Source organism: Mastomys coucha, unplaced genomic scaffold, assembly GCF_008632895.1.
Source record: "Mastomys coucha isolate ucsf_1 unplaced genomic scaffold, UCSF_Mcou_1 pScaffold22, whole genome shotgun sequence".
Classification (NCBI taxonomy): domain Eukaryota; kingdom Metazoa; phylum Chordata; class Mammalia; order Rodentia; family Muridae; genus Mastomys; species Mastomys coucha.
In genome coordinates this window covers 115,598,304-115,605,803 of record NW_022196905.1, presented here as the reverse complement: position 1 = coordinate 115,605,803, position 7,500 = coordinate 115,598,304, and the positions used below count along the sequence as shown (strand labels likewise).

Genomic DNA, 7,500 nt, shown 5'->3' with positions numbered 1-7,500 from the left:
CCACCAAATGTGACCACTGTCTTTCACAAAAGGCTCAGGATAATCACATACTTTGAGGTCCCTGGTGTATCTATCTGGAGCCTTAGCCAATGAAAGTTGAATGAGCATGGCTGGATGTAGCCAATTCGGACAAAGATGTGTGGCTAGCCATTTGTCACAGGCTAATAAAATTTTATTCACATAAGCAGGTAGTGCTAGCCATGGGTTGGCCTGGAGGCTGAGATGTCTGTCATGTAGGTGATGGAACTGTCTCTGGCTTTTCCCTTTTCAAGTATGAATGCATCTCCTCTCTTTTTTTTTTTTTTTTGGTTTTTCGAGACAGGGTTTCTCTGTGTAGCCCTGGCTGTCCTGGAACTCACTCTGTAGATCAGGCTGGCCTCCAACTCAGAAATCCGCCTGCCTCTGCCTCCCAAGTGCTGGGATTAAAGGCGTGCACCACCACCGCCGGGCTCTCTTTTAAGATGGAAGCCCGACTATCCAGGATGGTGACAGGTTCCCAACCTGGCTTGGAATCTTGTCCTCATCTCACCTGTCAGCTGTGTGACCTTGGGCGGTGACGTAGCCTCTCTGTGCCTTTCTCTCTCTTTCAGCGGGACTGTTAGTATTCTACTACACGGAGTACGGCGGTGTTCAGCAGAGCGTGGGGCGTGCGATCATGCTTTGTAAGTGCCTCGTTCCTTCTTAGGTATTTTTAGAGGGTGTGGGAGCGGCAGCCAGAACCTGCTGGCCTGGCAGGCTGTCTTAAGGCTTTTTGGGTGTTGCAGTATGTGTTCCCTCTCTCCTGCAGGCCACCTGCAGAGGCGACAGAGGTTGCAGCACAGAGCTCTGTCTGACCCACAGTCGCATCTGTTTGTCTGTGTGCAAGAGTCAGGACGTGAACTCTTTCTCATGAAAGTGGTTGGCATTTAGAACATGGGAGATTTTAATTCAGAAATGCAGCAGCTTCTGTTCTCTGTGGATGAGGGGCTTTGAGTGTTGGGTGGGAACCACTAGGAGGGGATGAGACCCGGGAAGGGTGTTCTGAGATGAAGGAACAGCCAGAGCAAAAGGTCAAAGAATTGGGAATCCACGGGGGTGGGGTGGAGGGTGGTTCAGGACAGCTTGTGTATGCACGTGTGTGTGCGTGCGTGCATGTGTGTGTGTGTACGTGCCTGTGTGTGCATGTGCGTGTGTGCACACGTGTGTGCGCATGTGTGCGCGTGCCTGTGTGGGTGCATGTGCTTGTGCGTGCGCGTGTGTGTGTGTGCACGTTTGTGTGCGTGTGTGTGTATGTGTGCATGTGTGTGCACGTGTGTGTGTGTGTGTGTACGTGCCTGTGGGTGCGTGGGCGCGCGTGTGTGTGCGAGGTTACCATGTCCAGGTTGCTTAGCTGCCTTACCTTGCATCAGAAAAACCTCTTCCAGGAGTGCCAAGGCTTCTGATGGTCCTGTTGAGAGAGACGGTACCGTGTGGTCCCAAGGCTGCCTGCTTAGACCCCTTCCCACCCCCACCTCATCTCTGCCATCCTCTAGACAAACCAAATTGCAGTTCCCGGATATACATTCGTTCGTCATTAAAAAGAAAGACAGTATAAAAAAAATCAATCCCCAGGCGCTCTGGTCTGAGTTGGTTGTCTGCCCAGGGTGCTTGGAGCCCAGCGGTGCTTAAGACTGTGTGAGCAGCCGCTGTCAGTCAAACTGAACAGGACCAAGGGCTCCCTTGGAGCCGCTCTGCGGAACTGGCCAGTCCAGCCGGCTGCTTAGGTGTAGGTGCCGTGGCTGGAGAGACCGCAGAGCTCAGTTGGGTCTACTTGATGAGGGAGATATCCCTGAAAAAACTGCCACCCAGCAGCTTGTCATTCAGTATCCACTGTCTCTTGTGAGCTCTTGTGGGTCCAGTGGGATGTTTTGGGCTCAAGTTCTCTGTTCTTTCCTGGCAGTGTGGCCCAGGTTGAGTCACTAAACCTCTCTGAGCCATGTCTCCTCATATATAAAATGTGGATAGCAGTCAGATCCCTCAGACTGAGGTAATACACCCAAGAGCTGGGAGCCCAGCACACAGAAGCACTAGAGAAAGCTGCAGTTTATAACTGCTGTTGTGTTACTCCATAGACGTGAGCTTACCACTTGTGGGGACACTAATAATGGTAATTGGTAATTATATAAACAATAGACTAACAACATAATTAAGATAGCTTGTAAACTATGTGGTGGAGGATACAGATATTACATTGATGGTAGCAGGAAGGCCAGATGCCAGGGAGCTGGGAGGCGACAGGCAAGAAGGCAGAGACACACATCTGGGCCCTGATCTGGTCACCAGCCATTGGGAATGTGACCAAGGGGTCACCTGCACCTGGCTTCCTGGAAACAGTGAGTCTTCAAGGGGGGATCCGAAGGCCACGGGCAGTGACCACTCGCTAATATGGGAACAGGGTGTGCAAAGGCCCCAGGGGGCAGAGAGCACTGCACATGCATGCACGCGCACACATTCACACACATATGTAAATAACACAGAACTAGGGGAGAATAGTTTTACCAACTCTCCAACACCGGAAAAGCCTTGACAACTTTATTTTTTACCCAGTTAACTCGCTTTCCCCAACTCCCCCTTTTTAACCTGGTGACTGTGCATGGCACTGCCAGGGTTCAAATCCCAGTTCTGCGCCCACTAGCTGTGTGTCCGTGGGTGAGTGCTTTCTCTTGTGAGGCAGGTAGGCGTGTTGGTGGCTCACTGCTCAGGGCTGCAAAGGAACGTCTTGTAGGACTCTGGCTTTGGCAAAGGTGATGGAACATAATGCTGTCCCTGGAATTGCAGGCCCCAGGCTCCACAGTGAGCCACAGGACAGCTGGGACAGGCCCAGGGCATTTTCTATGCTATGTACCCCATCTTCAAGCATGCTTCCTGGAGGCAGCAGACAAGAAAGTGAGGTCACCTGCCTAGAGCTCCCACTCGCTCGGAACACCCTGTAAGGTGTCCATCAAATCTTGAGGGAGCCATCGCTGTCCATGTGCCCTGTGGTCTGGCCTTACTTGGTCCACAAGCCCCATGCAGCTCAGCTTTCCTCCTTTTACATCCACCCAGAACCTCTCCCCCATGCCTCCTGCCTTCCCCCGTATCTGGCATCTTCACTGTTTTTTGGGAGCACCCACTTCATTTCAACCGCAGGCCCTTTGTACTTGCTGTTGGACCTGTGCCTTCCAGAGCCACCTCCTTTGGCCTGCTGGCCCCATTTCTAAATCCTTATCATCATTTCTGAAAGACTCCTACTCTGCTCGCACTGATTTGATTATTTGTTCATTCATTCATTCATTCATTCATTCTCTGCTCCTCCCCTCAGGGAGTCATGTTGGAGCACTTGAGCTAATGGAAACCGTTCAGCCTCAGGCTACTGGTGAGCCTGGTTTAGCTCTGTGCGTCTTGCTTTAGAAACTGGTGACCCCAATTCAAGCCTGGGCAGTGGCCCCCTTCTAATTAATGTGTCTATGAATTAATCTCTGGTGGCTGTGGGCCACCCGTGATGGTTTGCCAGCCTCAGTCAGAACTTAACACTTAGGGACGGCTGCCATGGGGAGCAGACATAGCCAGGTGGCATCTGGATACTGTCTGGGCTTGTCAACTCAGGGGTATCAGAGAGTTGCTGAGGGTACAGAGACAGGGACCCGAGTCTAAAGACTGAGTCCAGTCTGGAGTATATCTGTATCTGGTATGAGCTGCCCTTGAACCTGGGCAGGGAGGCCTGGGACAGACTCTGCCTCAGTTTCCTTATCTGTAGGATGGGTATTGGATCCAGCCCTCTCCTCCTGGGATGTGAGATGAAGCACAGAGGTCCTTGACCACAGCCTAGAGCCAGCTCACTCCTTAGCAACCACACCGGTCTTGGCATATCTTGTTCCTGTCTCTCTCACTTTTGGGCCTCTCTGCTTTTTCCAGAAGTGCAGAGCCTCGAGGTGGAGGTGGCTGCTCTGATGTCAGATGAGGGGAGGCACTAAGGTCCCGGGGAGGCATGGGTAAGCCCCGTGGCCTCTAATCCATCGTGACTAGGCTTTTCCTGCTTGGCCCACTGTGAGAGCTAGCAGCCGGGAGATGAAGCTTTCTAGGTTTTGGGAGGTCAGGGTTCCCCGTTGGGGTCCCTATGCAGCTTGGTGGCTCTTGTGGCTCTGTTCAAGCCCTTGGCTCACATTGCTCTGTGAATCGGAAGCTCCTGCTGGTTCTTATTTTACTGCTCAGTCCAAGGCCATAGCTCCCTCAGGTGCGTTGTCAGGGCTGCAGCCCAGGGCCTGCCCCTGGACTCTGTGAGCCTTTGATCCACTGTGACGAGGTGCCAGAGCGGAGTCTACCCATCCATCCCTGCTCAGGCCTGCTTGCACTTGCCACCATTGCCTTTTGCCTCCCCTCTCCCTTTCTCCCCCTTTCTTCCTCTTCCTTCTTTTTAAAATAGGGTCTCATGTAGCCCAGACTGTTTCCAAACTTGCTATGTAGCCGAGGATGACCTTTAACTCCCAATCTTCCTGCCTCTTCCTCTCTGGTGTGGGAGGACGTGCCCACCCCCGCTGGTTTGTATGGAGGTGGTGGGGTGCAGCACTGTACCCCAAGAGCCAAGCCCACAGCCCTCTTCACACAGCCTGCCGTCAGCTACTCTAGGGAGTGATCCTGGCCCACAGAGCAGCCCAGGCAGTTGAAGCTTAGTCAGTGACTCTAGAGCAGTGGCTCTCAGCCTGTGGGTTATGACCCTTTCACAGGGGTGGCCTAAGACCCTGGCAAAACATAGATACTTACATTGTGACTTGTAACAGTAGCAACATTACAGTTATAAAGTAGCAATGAAAATAATCTTCCGGTTGGGGGGTGGTGATCTTAAAGGGCCACAGTGTTATGGAAGTTGAGAGCCACTGTGCTAGGACATTCCCGGGTCCGGATGGACAATGAGCGCTGCCCACTGTCCTGCTCACCCTCCCGCCAGTGTGGGGCTACATGGCACCCCAGTCCTGTGGCCTGTGTTCCACAAGATGAAATTCCGGGCTGGCCTGATAATAAGCAGCTATTGATTCCTGGTGTGGTCGTTATCAAGATTTATTTAGTCAGTATGGCCTCCCCGCTCAATAAATCATGTCGTTGATAAAGAAGGAAGGAGACAGACTTGTAGGCTGTATTAAAAAAGTTTTTCAGATTTTCTTTTAACAGCTGGCTCCATCCCCCATTTTTCCTAAGCAGAGTCTGCAGCCGTAGCACCTGCCAGTGAACCTGCACCCGTGGATTCGATGTTATGGCTTTCCTCCCAGAATCTGGTCCACTCTATCCCACCAGCACTTCTCAGTGTTTTGGGGCTGACAGTGCAGTTACCCTAGACGATAGATGAAGACTCTGCAGTCCTGAGTGGTCCACATGCCCAAGGTCATTTAGGACTCCATCCCAGACAGTCTGGCTGGGGCGCTGGCTCAGAATCTGTTTCTTGTGCAGTAACTGGCAAACTGTGTATGACCTAGGTGCTGTGAGTAGGCAGAAGGGTCAGGTGGAGGCCATTGGGTGCAAGCCAAATTGAGGCGTACACTCAGGAATGGAAATAGAGGAGAGGGGTGTGTTGCAATCTGATGCAGGCCGATATCCACTCAGGGTGGCGATGGAGGCAGCCCTGTGTGGCTGAGGCTCAAGCCGTGAGAAAAACTTGCCTGGGCAAAGTGCAGGCAGAGAACTCTTAGCCATGGGCAGCTCTCGGTCCTGGGGTGGGTGGACCACCATCTGAGGATTTGAATGGGAACTGTCCACTGAGGTTCATGTGTGTGGTTGGTCTTCAGCTGGTGGCTCTCCTGCTTGGGAGGTTGAAGAACCTTTGTTAGTCCAGGCACTCTGGGAGAGGAGGGTCATTGAGGGCTGTGGGCCTTGAGGGTTAGGAGTCTGGCTCCAAAATCTGTGCACTCTGCCACTTCCCTTGAGATGCAAGGAAGCCAAATGTCCTGTAACTTTGAGGCTGTCTGCCACTGCATTCCCTGATACTATGGACTGTGCTCCGTCCGTGATCTACAGTAGTCCTTCCTCCTTCAAGATGCCCCTCAGGTATTTGGTGACAGCGAGGAAGTGACAGCATAAGGTGGGTTTTTTTGGTGGTGGCTAGCCCCATTTTTCTGTTTCTCTAAGAAAGGCAAGAAGTGGCTGCCCCTTCTGCTTAACCATCTTCCGGCATGTCATACTGTTCATACCGGTTTTTGTTCCCATCTCTTCTGCCCACTCCACAGCTACTTCTAGCTCCACCTCCTCACAAGGTTCCCCCCAACCCCCACATGTCCTTGACGTCCCCACGCCCCCTCCACCCCTACCAATTCTTGATGTCACTTCCTGTTTATATTTCAGGCCTATCACTCTCTGGTGGCCTCTAAGTTGTGGATTCCTCTCAGTGTCTCTTCCCTTTGTCTCCTAGGTGACTTGTCATACCCACCCCTACCCCTCTTCTGGATGGACTCTCTGTTCTCCACCTCTGTCTCCCAAACCTCCCAACTTGGCAGCTTTCATTACACAGCTCTCAAAATCTATTTATCAATACCTTAAAAATATTTTTTAACATTTATCTACTTAATTTTATATGTATGTTTTACCCTCATGCATGTATATGCACTTTCCTGGTGCCTGTGGAGGCCAGAAGAGGGTGTCAGATCCTCTGGAACTGGGTTCTCGGGGTTGTGATCTTCAACCTTGTAAAATATCACATACAACCTTCTGTCCATGCTGGGTTCCAAACCAAGACCTTCTGCAAGAGCAGCAAGTGCTCTTAACCACTGAGCTGCCTCTCCAGCCCCTATGGAGAGTTTCTGACCATGTGTGGTAAAGCTGTCTCTAGTTCCAGATGACCAGAATTGAGTTCTTCTCCTCTGGGCCTCCACTGGCGGACCCCTCAGATCTACAAGACAGAAACTGTTGGCTCCTTGTCTCCACCTTCTCTCCTCCTGTCAGTCATACAGTCCAGGGGTTCACTTCCACTAGCCACGAGTCTCAATCTCTCCTCCCTTCTCCACCATTGGCGACTGGCCTAAGTTCCGGTTATCTCCCCAGGTCTTTGCTTGCCCAGTTTGTTTTCTGGACTGTCTTTGGCTTCCCTACCATGCTCACACAATGGGGTGCTTATAGATCTAGTAAGAACCAGCTCCAAAGGGCCCCTCCAGTTTGAGGCCAAGTTCTCAGGACTGACTGACTGTTCAGCCTCCACATTACCACTTTCTGCCCTCAGAGTTTTTAGTGTTGTTGAAGTTGTGCCTCCTGCATTGATGTCTCCAGCTATTCTTCGGTTGTCTGTTTCTCATTTTTGCTTTGTTTGTTTTATTGTTCATTTTTTAGGTGCCTGTAAGTTTATAATGATTATGCCTTCCTAGTAGATAGCCCTTTTTTCCATTAGCAGATCTTTCATTTCTCTAGTCATAGTAAAAGTTTTTTTTTTGTTGTTGTCGTTTTGTTTTTTAATTTATTCTGGCTGGGCAGTGGTGGCACACGCCTTTAATCCCAGCACTTGGGAGGCAGAGACAGGTGGATTTC

General features: G+C 51.3%; 1 protein-coding gene across 10 annotated transcripts in view; it reads left to right on the top strand.

Moving 5' to 3' along the window:
- The window catches only part of Cux2 (cut like homeobox 2), a 188,404-nt gene that overhangs the window by 6,453 nt on the left and 174,451 nt on the right, over positions 1-7,500 (top strand). For 4 of the 10 annotated variants that reach the window (XM_031337746.1, XM_031337748.1, XM_031337747.1 and 1 more), the window contains exon 2: positions 591-662. The exons of the other annotated variants lie outside the window; for them this stretch is intronic. The gene's annotated coding sequence lies outside the window, so the exon portion shown is untranslated. The remainder of the gene's footprint in view (positions 1-590; positions 663-7,500) is intronic. 10 annotated transcript variants of the gene reach the window in all.